The sequence below is a fragment of the Macaca fascicularis genome, chromosome 14 (assembly GCF_037993035.2).
Source record: "Macaca fascicularis isolate 582-1 chromosome 14, T2T-MFA8v1.1".
Taxonomy (NCBI): Eukaryota; Metazoa; Chordata; class Mammalia; order Primates; family Cercopithecidae; genus Macaca; species Macaca fascicularis.
This window is the reverse complement of record NC_088388.1, coordinates 39,001,867-39,018,792: the sequence shown is the minus strand read 5'-3', so window position 1 is coordinate 39,018,792 and position 16,926 is coordinate 39,001,867. Positions and strand designations below refer to the sequence as shown.

The window sequence follows — 16,926 nt, the reverse complement described above, 5'->3', positions numbered from 1 at the left end:
CTGGGTCCCCGCTCCTTGCAGGTGAGGAAACCAAACAAGTCATGCCCTGCACTTGTTGCTCTGTGCCAGCCCCACATTCTCTTGAATCATAAACAATGTCTCTGTACTGTAGTTTCTGTACTGTACCCTATGTGTGTACTTAAAGCCTAAGTAGAGAAAATGTAGCCGGGTCAGTAGTGAGGCATCTATTCTGAGGTCCACTGAAATTGTTTAAGAAAGTCCTACCTAACACAGAGTGAATTAGTATGTATTGGGATCCCTGAGAACGCTGTGAGGTGTTACGTGAAAAATCATCATCATGACTGAGATTCGGTTTCTTGCTGACTTTCAGTAGTTTAGAGAGGAACTGGGGCCTGAGAATGGCCATGTGATCCTCATTTTTCCTAGGAGCCTTCTCGATTAAGTAGTTTCCACCCTGTGTGCTCTCTGCTTTTACTCTCACTTTAGAAGCTGGAGAATTTCAGAAGTGGCCAGGTAATGCTTGATTAAATACTAGAGTTGAATAACAACTTGGCATACTTCCTACACTTCCTTTCAGAGCTTATGAAAGGGAGAAGAGTGAAACTGGGATCTTCTGTACATCAGCGTTTGGGGATGGCGCCAAGGCCCGTTCAGCTCAGTATGCCTGAGGTTCATACTTGGTTTCTGTTGCACAAAGAGATAGGTTTTCAACCGCTGAGCGAGAAATGAAACTTTAGCTAAAATGCAGGAGCTAGTAAGCTTCAAATGGAATGCAAAGAATTTGCCCAGTTAATTGCCCCAAGGAAAGAACAAGGTAATTCTGTAGTTTTAAATTTTCTGAAGCCCAAAGGCCCCTTCAGAGTTTGATTAGAAATTAAACCAACCCCTAAAAAATACTGTCTCAAAAGATATTTAAGGTGTCTCTACTGTGGTACAAAGAAAAGCAGGTTAAATTTAATCAAACAGCTAGTTACCGAACGGTGGCTTAATAGAATTCAGTGGCTTATTTTCAGATTAGCCGCTTTTTAGGGAAAAATCCAACTAAATTTATTTTATGCTTGTAGTTAGAGAACTGAACATGATTGGGCAGGACTGGGTGCACCTTTTCCCTAGGCATTTTCTGCAATATGTGTGGGAATATCATTATCCCCTTCTGCCTTAACCATAGTAATTATGGCTTACACCAGGCATGAACATCGCAATGCACTTTTGCTATAGCTCTCCGTTTTCACTGCCATAAAAGTCAGGCTAATTTCTCATTTTGTTTTTTCCTGGAGACTCTTTCTGTGGGCCCAGAATCCTATTCATTGCCCTCCTTACAATCGTAATCAGTTGATTAGACCTCAGCCTAGAGATAAACCTTATCTACCCTCACCATCTTGAGCACATCTGGAAATAAAGTTATAAAATGTAAACTGTGCATAAATTTAGTGCCTCAATTGTTACTTAGCTCACTTAGTTCTTATCAGAAACCTTTGTTTACTCACTGGAGTTGAAGTTAAAAAGTAATTTCTAGCCAACAAACAAGTTTCACTGAGATACAGTCGTAGGTTCTAGGTTAAGACCGATCCCAGTTTAGACCTCCTTTCTCCAGAGGAGCTCCACAGTAAGGGATAATTACCTGCAATTTCATCAGCAAAGCCAGCTGAGATGACACACTGTGCAGCGCTTGTATAATTTTTTTTGGTACTTACCCACTATGGTGCCTTTCATCTGGCACTCACCAATTGCTTTACACTCATTAATTAAGTTTCACAATACATACTGGGAGGAAGAAAAACCTCTTCCTAGTCTGAAATGACAGAACCACTCACAAGTGGAGTTTCCAGAACATGAAGACACATGAACATCACTAATGGATCTCAATACAGAAGCAGACATAGATTGGGACCACACTTCAAATGAATGGAAAACATTGTTTTGAATCCAGAAGAGTACCTTTTGGTACAAACCCTATAGCATCAAATCTTGATGCTGATGTCACATGTAGGGAATTTGCATTGATCAGATTCACTGATAGCATGTTGAGTCTGATACAGGCTGCAAGTAGAATTCATGTTTGGTTCCCCATAGGGACATAGGCACTTTAAGCAAAAAAGAACTATTTGAGTAATAGTAAAATAAATCATATTATGAATCTATTATTTGAGAGTATTTTAATGATATCTTTATAAATAAAATAGAATTTAATGGCTGGGAAATGTATTTGGGGTAGCATTTAATTTATTTCAATATTCTATTAGAAATAGAGGGATTGTTCTCATACATGCTAATGGTTGTTTGTTATTCAAGTTTATCTTTCTCTGGTACATAATATGGTGCTATGATATGATCTTCTTCACTTAACTATAACTTTTTGGAAGGGTCAAGTGTTCCATTTTGGGGTTAAGGAAATTCTAGGACAATGCCCTTGGTTAAGCAGAGGTTATGACATTACATATACATATATGTAAGTATACATACTTGCATGCATACATACATAAATGGTGAGCTAAAGAAAGTTGTAAACCTGCTCAATCAACTAAAAATAACTTTAAAGGATAGATCCCTATGTGATTTTGATTCGGCCATAGTTGAAAGAATTGAATGATATGACTATAGCAAAACCTGTTGCATTTCTATCTATATATTTATGTGAACATGTTTTCTTAGTAAATATTCTGAAATGTATTATAAAATATATAATTGAAAATATCATATTATAACAATATAAAATACCAATTGAAAAACAAACACAAACCCTACTGATATCCTTAAGAATATGTTTATAGCAAAGTCTTAGATTTTGCAATTAATATTCATTAAAATTTAAAATCGATTATATTGTTTTATTACTTCTGATGATTACTCAATTCTAACTGTTTTTTAAGGTAAGAGCCTAATGGTCACAAGAAATTTTAAAATTTTTAAAAATTTCTACCTCATTTTAAAAATTATTTTAGAGTACTATGACAAGATAATCAACACTTTCAAACATAAATATATATTAGAAATATTTTGAAGTAGAAATTAAATGGAAATAGATTTAAAGATAAAATGAACAATTTAAATTTTGCAACAGATAAGTGCTTTTTAAAGGTATATTTTTAAAAAGACACAATTAGGTATAAAATACTAGTATAAATTTATTTTAAAATGTCCGTTTTTATAAAGCACTGGAAATCATAACTTTACAACTATTTAAATATATAATGGAAAGAAATTTTGTACAAGGAGATAAATAATTTCACAACATTATTTTAGCGATTGCACAATCATTTTCAAAACCACTGACATAGTGCAGCTATTAAATTCAGAGTAGTAAATCAGACATTTTCAGTAATTTCTATGTGATATCTAGTAATACTTGAAGCTGTTCATAGATTTAAAATATTTGCTTGGATATTTTTCTGTATTATTTAGGGTCTCACATAGTGTCCACTATATCTTTTTATCTTCCCTTCCGGTTCTATTCAAACAAAAACAAAAATGGTAGAGGATAGCGTTGTTACAAGATGATGGAAACATTTAAAAAATAAACAATACTTTCTTCAGAATGATACTTTTGCTGACGTGATCATCCTCCGCACATGTTAGCAGAATGACTTTGTCGCTGAGGTGGCCCATGAAATCTTTATTCAGTGTTAGCACTCTGGGGCTCCGTCTCTGGCTAGATTCTCCAGATTTATAATCACCAAGGAAGCAGTTTGCTGAGTAGAGCAAACTCAGGCTACCAAGTCACAGTTTCTTTGTTTTGAATCCTGGTTTTGCCACTTAATGGTTTCATAACCTTGGATAATTGCCATCACATTTCCAAGAATATTTTCTCATTTGTACGATAAAGAAAGTGATACTACTTCTTAGTTGTGTGTGGGGAGTCAAGTTAAAATAAAGTAATTGTGTGTTATTGGACACTTAGTAGTCAAACTCAATTAGACTCAATTAATTATAAATATAATAATTTTTCTTTGGAGATGATAAAAATTGAAGCTTCAGTATCAGCATGAATGAATGTTGAGAGGAATCCAATAAGTGTACAAACACATACTAAATTATTTTGAATTTGCATCTCTCAGCACATAATAGTTGCTCAATGAATATTAATTTCATGAAAAATGAATGAGTAAATTCTTCTTTATTTTTAACTGAATTTTTCCCTGCCAGAGAGACTTTCTCTGATCACACTTTGTAAAACTGAAACCCTTTTCTCCTGACCTATTCTCACTCGTCCCTGCTGTATTTTATTCATAGCACTTATTGTCATCTAACATACTGTGTATCTTATTTATGTATGTATTTCTCATCTAGTCCCGTGCTAGAAAAGTCAGCTCCTGACAGCTTGCATTTTTGTCTGTTTTCTGCATTGCTTTATCCACAGGGTTAGTTAGACTAATGTCTGGCACAGAGCAAATGCTGGATAAACTTATAAGTGAAAGAATAAATGAGTGAATTGATAAATGATTGAATAAATATTAATATATTTGTCAACAATAATAACAAAAAGTGAATATACTATTCATGAGACAGCTGTAAGTTTACTTTTTCCTATTTTTAGAATATTCTTCTCATCGTTGGCCCATTCAGATCTGAAACTTGACTTTGTTTTCACTTAAGGACATTCCTTGGCCACATTTATATGACTGTGCATATAGATCCGTGAGCAGTTTCCTTTGGTAGGTGGTTAGTGATAGGAGCTATTTCACAAGAAGAGTTGGCCTTAACCAGAGATGCAGAAATCTTCTAACATGTAAGAATGTAGAGGATATGGACACAAGGATAGATAAGTGGGTAGATATGGTTTTGGTGGTAGTCGTTTAGACAGAAACATTGACAACTGAGAGTATTGGGAGTACAGGTATCAGATTTTTTTTTTTTTTTAAAGTGGCTGGGCATGGTGGCTCACACCTGTAATCCCAGCACTTTGGGAGGCTGAGGCGGGTGGATCACCTGAGGTTAGGAGTTCAAGACCAGTCAGGCCGACATGGTGAAACGCTGTCTGTACTAAAAATAGAAAAAAATTAGCCAGGCGTGGTGGCGGGTGCCTATAATCCCAGCTACCTGAGAGGCTGAAACAGGAGAATGGCTTGAACCCGGGAGGCAAAGGTTGCAGTGAAACTGAGATTGCGCCATTACACTCCAGCCTGGGCAACAAGAGAGAAACTCTGCCTCAAAAATAATAATAATAATATAATAATAATAATAATAAGAGAGAGAGAAAGTATGACAGCATGGCAGCCTCAAAGATCTACTCAAAGTTAGTAATCATTAATATAAAATAAAACAATTCACTCAGAATAGCTGTGCTTTTCTCCAGCTATGTTAATGTGCATGAGTACAAATAGATAGTAGATGGAGTGATGGGTTTAACTAGGGTCGTATTTAAACCGTGGGCTCACGACAAAATGAAACAAGAGCTAGAGAGTTGAGGGCATTTGTACCCAAGTGAGTATAATGATTGCCCATTAGGATAAGTAAAGACAAAAGTGAAGGCACAAAGGGAGGAAAGGATAGTAAAACTATGATAAGATCAATGAATTGATAATCTGGCTCAAGAGAATGTTGGAATTGCAGTTTACAGGGAGTGAAATGGAACTATGGATGTGATTATTGAATATCATGGAAGACCTGCTATTATTGATCAAAAATATGTTGTGGGAGTACATGAGTGAAATCGAGTAGGAGAAAACAATTTTGAAGATAGAGATCAAAGAACTGAGAAACCAGAGTACTAGAAAGATTATCTGTGTATATTGTAATTTCCAAGAATAATTTTGGGAGTATGTTGATAAGAGTTATATTAAGACATGAGTTTAAAATCTTCATAGACGTTGGGTAAATGTCTCCAGGAAACAGAAGATGACTACCACAAGGAGTGGCAGTAGGAAGCGTGAATTGATAATATGAGATTCAAATCTGTAAATTCTTAAGGAGGAGGGAGGAAAAATGGTCCTAAAGCAGCAACGAGGAGCAAGAAATTCACTATCTCATTATCAGTACGTATTGACATAGGAGACAAAGAGCCATCACTTGAGTGTGCTACATGGAAAGCGGGGTTTTAGGGGAGTCCCAGGTTTCAATTAGAGTAAGAAAGTGAAGGGATGCAAAAGGCTTTGCCTTGACTTTGACTAAAAAAGGGAATACTGAATTTGTTTCAAAAGTTGGGAAGGAGTGGGCAATCATCACAAAGGCAATCCCTGTTCCTGGTGGCATGAAGATCAGTTCCTGGGGAGTGAGGGATGATCTGGAAATTGTGGGCTTCTTGAAGTAACTGATAGGAACAGGGTTAAAAAGCACAATTATATTAGTCCCGATGGACCAATTGTACATGTTCATAGGCAGAAAGGTGTGTGTAGAATATGGGGAAAGAGGTCTATTGCTAAAATGGAGAATTCTAGGCTCCCTGTAGATTCTTGCTATTAGAAGAACTCTGAAATTGAGCCTTTTCTTTCCAGCACTCAAGTGACTCTTCAACCTACAAATGGCAGCCTAGCAGGGAAATGAGACAGCTGTCTTTAACAATATGTGATACTTTGTTTTGTGGAGATACCGTAACTGATTCAATCCTGTGAGATGAATTGTACTCTTATAGCAGCTTTATTCTTTTAAAACCCTAATTTTATTATATAGTCTAATCTGTTTAAGCAACTCTTGCCCAATTTATTAACTATCAACTATTTTTATATGAACTTAACTTATTAAGTGATGTTACAACCAGGCATAAATATAATGAAGTGGCAAAACTGGCAGTTTGATAATATTTTAACTTATCTTACCACTGCTAGGAAAAGATCCACATGATTTATTAATGCTTTCTAAAAAAGCACTTAAGGCAGGTAATTAGAAAATACCGGCATATCTACTTTGTTTCTGTCTAGTTAGAAAAAGTTATTATAGCTAAATAATAACCTCAGCAGCAGAGTGTTCTCACCAAGGAGCCATGACTTGAAGCAGATAGAGTGAGGAGAGAGTGAGATGCCTGGGCAGGTGTGTACACTCTGAGGAAGAATCTTGATTTGTTCCTTGGCTCAAAAACAGGGACAGAAGGAAAAGGAAATTTATTCATGACCTGAAGAAGATTTTGAAATCAAATTCATAGGCAGCAAATAACAATGACAAAAGACTTACTCATCCAGTGAAAGGACTATACATACCTTAAACAATTTGCAGGGAACATTGAAAACATATGGGTAACTAAGCTGACAGTTCATACAAGCTCTTTAGCTACAGAAAAGGAACTCAATTTTTGTCCTGAATTAGGAGAAAGTCACAAATTAGATATGCTAGGATTTTCTAATTATCTGCCTCACTTTTTGTTTAGAGAGCAAAAGAAAGTATTAGGTCGCTTGAATCTTTTTTTTTCTCCCTGAAAAAGATCCAGTTAAAGTTGTTATGAATCCCCTCTTTTAAATATAAGTACTTTAAACTAGTAACACCGTCTGAGGAGTCAGAGAAACCTGGGGCAGAGTCGAGTTCACTTTTGAACAGTATTACTACCGGTAAAAGAGCAATAGAACAGTTTCTTACACGTGAAGCTGGTATGAGGATGTAATGAGTAAACGTGTAGAATATGTAACAACATGACTGGCACATAAGTTTTTAATGCATTATAGCCATTCATGAGACGAGATATACAATTTTGGAAGCCCCTTTTAAGAAAAAGATTACAAAAATACCAATACAAAATGAGGTGCAAAAGTAAGGAGAATGGAAAAACCACAAATTTATAAATTTTTTAAAACTCCAAAATAACATACATAAAAAGCAAAATACAGAAAATTAAAAATATTTTAATCAACTAACTGCTAAACACACCTCTGTAATGCTTTTGGGGCTATATTTGTCTGCAAATTTAGAGATTTTAAATTATCTCTTTATGATGTTTAAAAAATATTTCATAAAGAATATAAAAGTAATTCAGTCTTTCCTCTTTCTCTAGCATGGTTAATTCTTTTTTTATTATTGATAGTTTCAAAGTTTCTTTCAGCTTCATAATTCATTGGCAATATTATGTACATTTTTAAGATTGTTGTGAATTTGGCAGAATCTCTCATGTCTTTCATAGATTAGTTGAAATTTTTACAATTTCCCATAGTTTCTGGCTCCAGGTATTCAGATCTTATTTCTCTTCCATTACCTGTGTTGGGTACCAGAGGACATAGGCAAATCAACATACCACTCCTGAATAGAGAGACAAAATAAGGCTCCGATAACTGTTATTTCAGCTGGGCCTTCTTTTGAGAAGGCTCCAAGTCTTTAACTCTTCAGATAAAAACAGTGCTTTCCTCTATATTCAGACATATTTAACTTCGTATTTAACTGCACTATGTCTACAAATTCAGACATAGTGGTCTCATAAAAGAAATATTTTCAAACAATTAAGCTATGAACATAGTTCATAATTTTATGAGTTTTGCTGTGAAGCAAAAGTCCTCTAACAGACCAATGCAAAGATTTATATCTTAGTAGAAATGTTTATTTAAAAAAAAATGGTTAGTAAATATTATTAGACTCAGAAAGGAAAGCATGTCAAGTCACAGGCCTTTGAGTGATTGATGGGCCACTGGAAGGATGAGCAGCTTACGTCCCAGAAGTTCCTTGTCTCATTTAGCTGTATCAGAAACTTGTTTAAACCTTTTATCTGTGATGCTAATTTCTTCCTAGAAAGAAGTTACAGATTATATAGCCAAGAAAGTTATATTCCAAATTATGTTTGAAATAAACCATGGAAGAAATTCAGCATTCCAGCCAAGTAATTTCCTCACATAACTTAACCTCTAAGAGTCTCGGTTTGTTTATACAATGAGTGAGATGAATAATGTTTAGTCAACCTGAGTTGTTGTGAAGATGATGTGACTTAACGTAAAAATATCTAGCACAAACTCGAGGACTTTGTAAGCGCTCGATAAATGCCAGTTTTCTTTGGAAATATGGTGCAATTCCTTGCCTTTTTTTCTGCTCAGTGTAACGATGAACATACATTGTGCTCTCAAAAAATAAGTTTGGGATTAAATTATTTACTCTAGAGGCAGCTTTGCAGTCTTAAATACAAAAGGAGAAGGCCGGACACAGTGATTCATGCCTGTAATCCCAGCACTTTGGGAGGCCGAGGCAGGTGGATCACCTGAGGTCAGGAGTTTGAGACCACCCTGGTCAACATGGTGAAACCCCGTCTCTACTGAAAATACAAAAATTAGCTGGGCATGGTGGCTCCGGCCTGTAATCCCAGCTACGCGGGAGGCTGAGGCAGGAGAATCTGTTGAAGCCGGGAGGCGCAGGTTGAAGTGAGCCAAGATCGCACCATTGCACTCCACCCTGGGCGACACAGTGAGACTCCATCTCAAAAAAAAGGAGAAAAGAAACAATATGCCGTTTCCTAGGTCATGAACAAAAGATGGAAAGTATCTTGTGGGAACAGCTGACTGGTTGTGACTGAATTTTTATAAAAGCGAAACAATTGAAATATAAATAATTGACAATGCATCTGTTTTTCCTAGCAGGAAATTATCTTCATGCAGGGGAAACTAAGACAAAGTTCTTGGTATGTGTAAAAACTAGAGTGTTAAGAAAATTGGTTATTACAATTTATTATGGCCTTCCAGTGGATTAAGCATAGACTACTACAAATTGTCTCTCACTTAATTTGTACAACACTCTTATGAATACAGTTTTATTATTCTCATTTTAAGTAGTAACAGCAGAATTTTATCATCATTTAGTAATTTGTCCAAGGTCAGACAATTAGAAATATATGCACCATTCAAACCCAGAACATCCCTACTCTAATCCATGGTCTTTGTTCAGTACCACACTGCTGTTCCTGTATGTTCTGAGGAGCATTATTACTTAATCAAAAAGATAATTTTCATTGCATTTATTATTTTAAAGGTGAAGTCAGTAATTTATTTTATACTGGTTGGTGTTTACCTATGGTGCCAAGTACAATCTAACTGAGGTACTATATCCAGTTCCAGAGAAATACTTATAGGTTGAAAAGGCAAACATTGAATAATGTTTAGGTCTCTAGTACTGGCCAGTTTGAATAGATGAAGACCTTAGTTCTGGAGCAGTTTTCTGGAGTCACAAGTTGTTCCAGGGACTGACTATACAGGTATCTGGTCCTGGTGAAGGTTTTGTGGGAAGGATAGGCTAACCAGTAAGGAGATGGAAGTCTTTGAGGAGTTTAATTGCAGGTTCAGTTTTTGTTTTTTCCTTTATAAATTAACAATCGGTATGGCCATACTTCTGAGTATCAGCAAGGTGTCAGTCCTGAATATACTGCTCAAGAAAAATACCTTGGATGGAAATGCCAAAATTTTAATAGTAGCTGTTTATTCATGGTGGGATTGTTAGTGACTTTTATTTTCTTCTTTATACTTTTAATTAATTATTTCAACATATATTAATTAAAGGTCAACTATATGGCATGCACTCCTCTATCCCTAGATTTCGGAAGTATATAAGACAAGGTGCTTATTCCTGCTATTTTTGTTGATGTTACATTTTTAATTAGAAAATATTCAACTGAATTAAAGAAAGTATGTCAAATCACTGAATGGTTAGATGAGGAAAAGGCTTGAGAAAAATTAATATTGTGCTTTAAAAGGTTATATTGCATTTATGAAAAATACATGGCAAAAAGCTGACTAGTTTATCAAGTGTGGATACCTACAATATTTTAGCAATTCAATTGAGAGTATCCATTTCAATTTGAATAAATGCTACTGAAATGTCTATTTAATAAAGAAATGCCAATAGAATATTGAGTGACCAGAAGAGTTACTTTTAGAGGGACTCTGCTTCCAAGTTAAGAATCTGCTCTGGTCAAGATTGAGTGAGAGTTCTCATTGTAATTTAATAGACATGATGATGCTTATAGGTAGTTTCTTATTCATGAAATTTGCAAGGTGGGGGAAAGATGTCAAGTCTGATTTCAGAAACTGGTAAAGACTTTCAATACTTAGGCTTCAAATGCTGGCTTTACTATCTTCTTTCTTATTTAATATTTTTAGAGAAAGGAAGGAAAGGGAAATTTGAAGTAAAATTAGAGAGAGACTCCATGTCCTTGAACAGAGGAAATTTAACAAGACAAGCAGGTTTTAAGCAACCAGTTCCAGATACTACGCTGTGTCAAATACAGTTCAGTCCAAATGTTCAAAATCTGCCTCTTCACACATTTACAGGCTCTTCATATCCATTAGTCTACTTTGTGCTCATGTAGAGAACTCCATGCATTACATTTCTGTAAGGTGTTCACCAAAAAGACCAAGTAATTTTCCCCAGGCATGGAGATGTAAAATGTCCCATATTCATGGCTCTTTTGCCAAATGCAGAACCTGTTTAGCAAGGTTTCTATTTCTACCTCATGTGTAGTGGTGTTGCAATAGTGCGTTGGGAAAGCACATTATGCTTGAGGATGATGCTGAAAATAAACCTAGGGAATGGAGGAGTCTTTAGTAGTACTTGGGTGCTGTCCAGACTGGCAATCTGAGTTGTTGCCCTGATAAACTATTGTTTCAGCTTGGCCTTCTTTTGAGAAGGCTTCAAGTCTTTAACTATTCTGATGAAAACAATGCTTGGAGTTCATTTTTCCTTCATATTCAGAAATATTTAACTTCATTTGTGTTTGAACTGACCTTTCCAATCAACCACATTGGAAGTATAGTGCCGTGGTTTTCAAAAATTGTTAAGCAATAATTATTTTTTCAACTAGAATTGATCTTGATTGTTCAAGATATAAAGCAGATAAAGAAGGGGCTTCCCTGGTGAGAGTCTGTCTTTTTTTTGAGACATAGTCTCACTCTATCACCAGACTGGAGCGCAATGGTGCAATCTCAACTCTGCAACCTCTGCCTCCCAGGTTCAAGTGATTCTCCTGCCTCAGCCTCCTGAGTAGCTGGGATTGTAGGTGCGCGCCACCACACCCAGCTAGTTTTTGTATTTTTAGTAGAGACAGGTTTCACCATGTTGGCCAGGCTGGTCTCAAACTCCTGACCTCTGGCGATCCACCTGCCTCAGCCTCCCAAAGTGCTGGGACTACAGGCCTTCCCATATTGCCAATGAGATTCCTTGAAGCATAATTTGAAAACCTGGAATAATGGAAAGATGACAAGACCAGGAGTTACATTATGACTGGATTCTATTCAATAATTCAGTTCAATTTGATGAACATTTATTGAGCATTTTCAGTGTGCCAAACACTAAGAAAACTAAGGAAAAAAAGACACTAAAAAAACTTAACTTCAAGTGTAGTAAAAATCATGTATAAGAACAAGTATAATAAGTTATAATAAAGTGCTGTAGATGCTTTGGAAGGTTTCTAAACAAGCTCAATGATATGTTTCAACCCCCAGGGCCTTGTTGTTTTTAAATTTAAAGTAAATAACTTGGAACAAACCACATGCAGCATCTGACCTCCCTTACATTTGTGACTCTATGATTCTGACACTCTGTGCTATGAACTGTAAACCGAGGAAATGGAGCTATAAGAGCTAAGTGCAGCCTGTTCATCTTTGAATGTTTTTTAAGTTGAGAAGAGGGTGTCGTTGTCAGAGAGGCAGGTGTGAAAAGTAAATATAATGTATAGTTGCCAAGGAACAGAGTTATGCTTTATTATCTTCAGCTTTTCTGGAATATCCCTTTCACCTCCGTGAGTCATGTCAAACCTGGCTTTCCCCTAATAACAAAAATGTACTTCTCCTATGGAGGCCTCTGATCCTCTGACTCCATCCCCAGACCAGTTTCACAGGACCAAAGAAAGGAGTTGATAAACTTTCCAGAGTGGTTAAAAAGAACATAGGCAGCACACATTTCTTTGTACAATGTCTGCTATGAACAAAGTGAAAATGCTCCCTAATCCGCTTCCCACAAACAATCAGTGCTAATGCTTATATATATGTGTGTGTGTGCATTATTTGTATATCTAGATTTGTCAGTCTACCTACCTATATATGCATCTATATTTATAAGCCTTCCTTACATCTATATATGATTTGATGTTTTATTCTTTATAAATTTAATTATTTTCATTTTATACACTTTTATTTTTAACTATCTTTAACATTTAACAAGTTTAATACACTCCTTCCCCTCCTCACCATCCCTCTGTTGCCATCTTTATTTTGAGCCATTATTCCTTTGCTTTTAGATATCAGATTTCTGTGCTTTGAACCCCATGCTATTTCATTTCTGCTGTTTTTTCTACATCCCTATCTACCTATCTGCAGGATACTTCTTTATTGATGACACTCACAGCTTGTTCTCAGATTTTCATTCCCACATATCAGAACCTATTTCATGTCTATTCAGGGAAGCATTGTGTGGTAGACAGAGTATGAATATTAGAGTTAGAATGACTTAGGTTCCTATCATCCATGTGACTTCAGCAAGTCACTTAACCTCTCAGTACTCCAAATTTCTCATATGTTAAGCTGAAGGTTAATAACAATAGCCATTTTATGAAACATTTCATATACACCTTGTACATGTAGTTCCCGTTCAGATTTTTGTTGACTGTTAAGAGAATGGGTGTTATAGACATTAGAAGTAATGTATCTAAAGTGATTATTAAAATACTTTATAAATAGTTGGAAGTCAAAACAAAATGACAGTATTATTTCTGCTGGCTTAACCTTATAATTTTTGTATTGAGGTTCTACCACCTCAGTAACCTTGACTTTGACTGCTCTTCTACCTCTTCCATCAGCACAACTGCTTATTCTCTAGGCTACTGTGATCGACCTTGGCTGCACATTTCAAGTCCTTGGGAGCTTTAAAAAGTACTGATGCTGGGATATTTTTCCTGGAGATTTTGACTTAATTGGTCTAAAGTGTAGATTGAGCATTGACATTTTTTGAAGCTCTAAAATGTTCAACTATATAAATCCTCCCGATTCACTTCGTCAGTTCTTCCAACCACTCAATTCTCACCCCTGATTTGATCTGGGGCTGTCATTAATGCTGCTGTATTCTTTTAATCTGCTGCTTGCTTCAGAGACCACCTGATCCAGCCAGGATTCCAGACTTAACTATGCACGCCAAACTTTTCACCAGCAATTACAATAAAATGGATTATAAGATACTTTATTCAAAGTCATAGATTCATAGAGTTTTTCACAGATTTCTGTTTCCTCTTGAAATTCCCATGTCCATTACTCAATCTTGATCAAGATGCCAGCTCAACCCCTTTTCTCATCCTCTTTTCCTCTGCTATCAAGATTGAGATTTAAATTCATGTAATCCTTCTAAGAGAACAGTCGCTGAACTGAGACCCTAACAATTTTTTGCCCTCCATCTCACATAAGTTGGAATCCAATATTTGCGCTGGAATAGACAAGATGTGAGCCAGTGAGTCAAATCTGGCTGATGACTTAGGGCAGTGTTAGACGTTTATTTCATCATGTATTATTGAAATTTGGGTGTGTCTAGATGAACTAAATACTTTTTTTGTTTAGGGTCGACCCCAACCTTTTCTTCTATATTTATATTTATAAAAGCCACATGCATTTATATACCTGAGAGAGCCTTGAGATCACCTAAGTTGGGTGCTTCTGCTTCATCTGTTTGCTTAGATCTTGGCATAAATAGAAGCCATTTCTCCTTTCCAAGGCTGGTTAATACAACTGTTCTAGAAAAATGTGCAGACATTTTTATTGTTCAGCCTACCCTTCAAATCCAAGCTGGTTGCCTATGTTCATAATTTAGGTTTGCAGCCACCCTGGAACTGACTGTGGAATGACATGGTCATCCCATCTCCCTGCTTTCTTTTCAGCCCCTCACTGCAAGATCAGGTCCCGCTAATGCTAAGCACGAGAGTTAAAAAGGTTGAGGCTAGGCGTGGTGGCTCACGCCTGCAATCCTAGCACTTTGGGAGGCCAAGGTGGGCGAATTGCCTGAGCTCAGGAGTTCAAGACGAGACTGGACAGCTTGGTGAAACCCTGTCTCGACTAAAATAAAAAAAATCATCCTGGCATGGTGAAATGCACTTCTAGTCTCAGCTACTCAGAAGGCTGAGGAAAGAGAATCACTTGAACCCAGGAGGCAGAGGTTGCAGTGAGCCGAGATCATGCCACTGCACTCTAGCCTAGGGGACAAAGTGAAACTCTGTCTCAAAAAAAAAAAGGAGTTAAAAAGATTCGGAAAGCAAAGAGGGTTTTCATAAGAATCAAGTCATATAATATTTTTAATCACTTATTATTTAAAAAATTATTTTCTGTAATTTTTAGTTATAATTTGCGTAAGAGTGAAATCCACAGATTCGAAGAACACTATGGTTGCTTCTGAAAAATAAATGAACTTGTATAACCACCATCACCCCTATTAAAACATAGATTTCAATGCCTTGCATAGTTCCTTGAGCCTCTTGCCAATCATCTCTACCCCCAGAAGCAACCACTGTTTTAACTTTCAAAGTTAGCTATTTGTATTACTAATTGTATTTTTATTAATAATTTTAGTAGGGATTAGTAAATGCCAATTTATTTCATTAGTGTTTTGCATACTCAATTATTCTGTATACCCTTTTTCTAATTAACAATTTTAAAAAGTGAGAATGTGGATTACCTGAAAGTTCAAATAAATAAGCCATGAATAAAATACATATATCACCAGCTAAGCATGGATTTTTAACAAAGGTTACCTCTTAATATTAAAACTGAAAGTGGACACCCTACTTTCTGAGAAAGATTCAATATATTTTCTCTAATGCTATTACCTTCAAGCTAAAATCGGACCAAATTCAAGATTACCTTTATTTTTTATATTTTGTGAAAGATGTTTTTTGCTCAAGTATATGCTGGAAATATAAATTAAGAAGAAAGCATGTGACAGACACATTTAAACTTTAAGCCTTGACGGAGACCAATGATAATTAGGATTTGACAGAGCATTCTAAATGTCATGGACTATATTAAAAACCTTAGGTCCCAGCCTAGGAATCACTATATGTTGTACTTGCTTACTTAATATTGTACTTTTTTTTTCAGTTTTCCTTTTGTTTGTATCTCTTTTCCTGTTTACTTCCTCTATATTCCACTTTCCTCTTAAGTTATGAATGTCTCATTTGGTAACAGTGATTCTGGTCTGCTATTTGAAAGCAGATCCAGTGCTTGGAGATTCTAGTTTTTCTTGCTGATAATAATTTTTGGCTGTCTTGCTTCTTTTAGTCATTTGTACTCTTTTAAAACTGCTGAAAATCAGTACAGAGTAATTACTTATGGTAGTCCTAGGGAAAAAAAAAAAATCTGAACACCAACCAACCAACCAACAAAAAACAGCCTGAGGAATGTACCAGTCAGGCACTGTAGGTGGAGAGTAACTAGCAAGAGTTTTGGTCCTGGCTCTGCCATTTATTGTCAGGGTCACAGCCAATTGGCATCTTTGTTTCCAAAATCCACATGATGCTAACACTTGCCATATCTCTTTAAAAATGTTATGACAGTGACAATGAATTTAAAACATATGTGAGAGAGGGCTTTGTAAATGTCATGAAAGGTAAGAAAATGCAACTATGAACTTTGTATTTTTTTTTTCTAACTAATACTGATGCTGATTTTTAGTTATAAAGAAAGAAGGAGAAAAAATCTTAGTACCACACATTTCTTTTTTTTTTTTTTTAGTTTCTACAAATAATTTATTGGAATATAATTTGCACCCATTTAAAGTGTCCAATTCAATGTTTTTTTAGCGTATTCACAGAGCTGCACAACCCTCACTACAATCAGTGTTAGACCATTTTCATTACCCCAGAAGAAATCAGGTCCCTGTTAACAGTCACTCCCTATTTTCCCCCAAAAGTCCCTGCCCCTGGCAACCACAGATCTATTTCCTGACTGTGGATTTGTCTTCCTTGGGTATTTCATGTAAGCAGATCATACAATATGTGAGCAGATCATACATAAGCAGACCACACAATACATGATCCTTCCTGTCCAGCTTCTCTCACTTAGCACTGTGTTTTCAAGGTCCTTCTACGCTGTAGGAAACATCCCT

At 36.0% G+C, this 16,926-nt stretch overlaps 1 protein-coding gene across 8 annotated transcripts in view; it reads left to right on the top strand.

Annotated features, from left to right (window-relative positions):
* Positions 1 to 16,926, top strand: part of ANO3 (anoctamin 3) — a 476,116-nt gene that overhangs the window by 385,614 nt on the left and 73,576 nt on the right. The gene's annotated exons all lie outside the window — the stretch shown is intronic.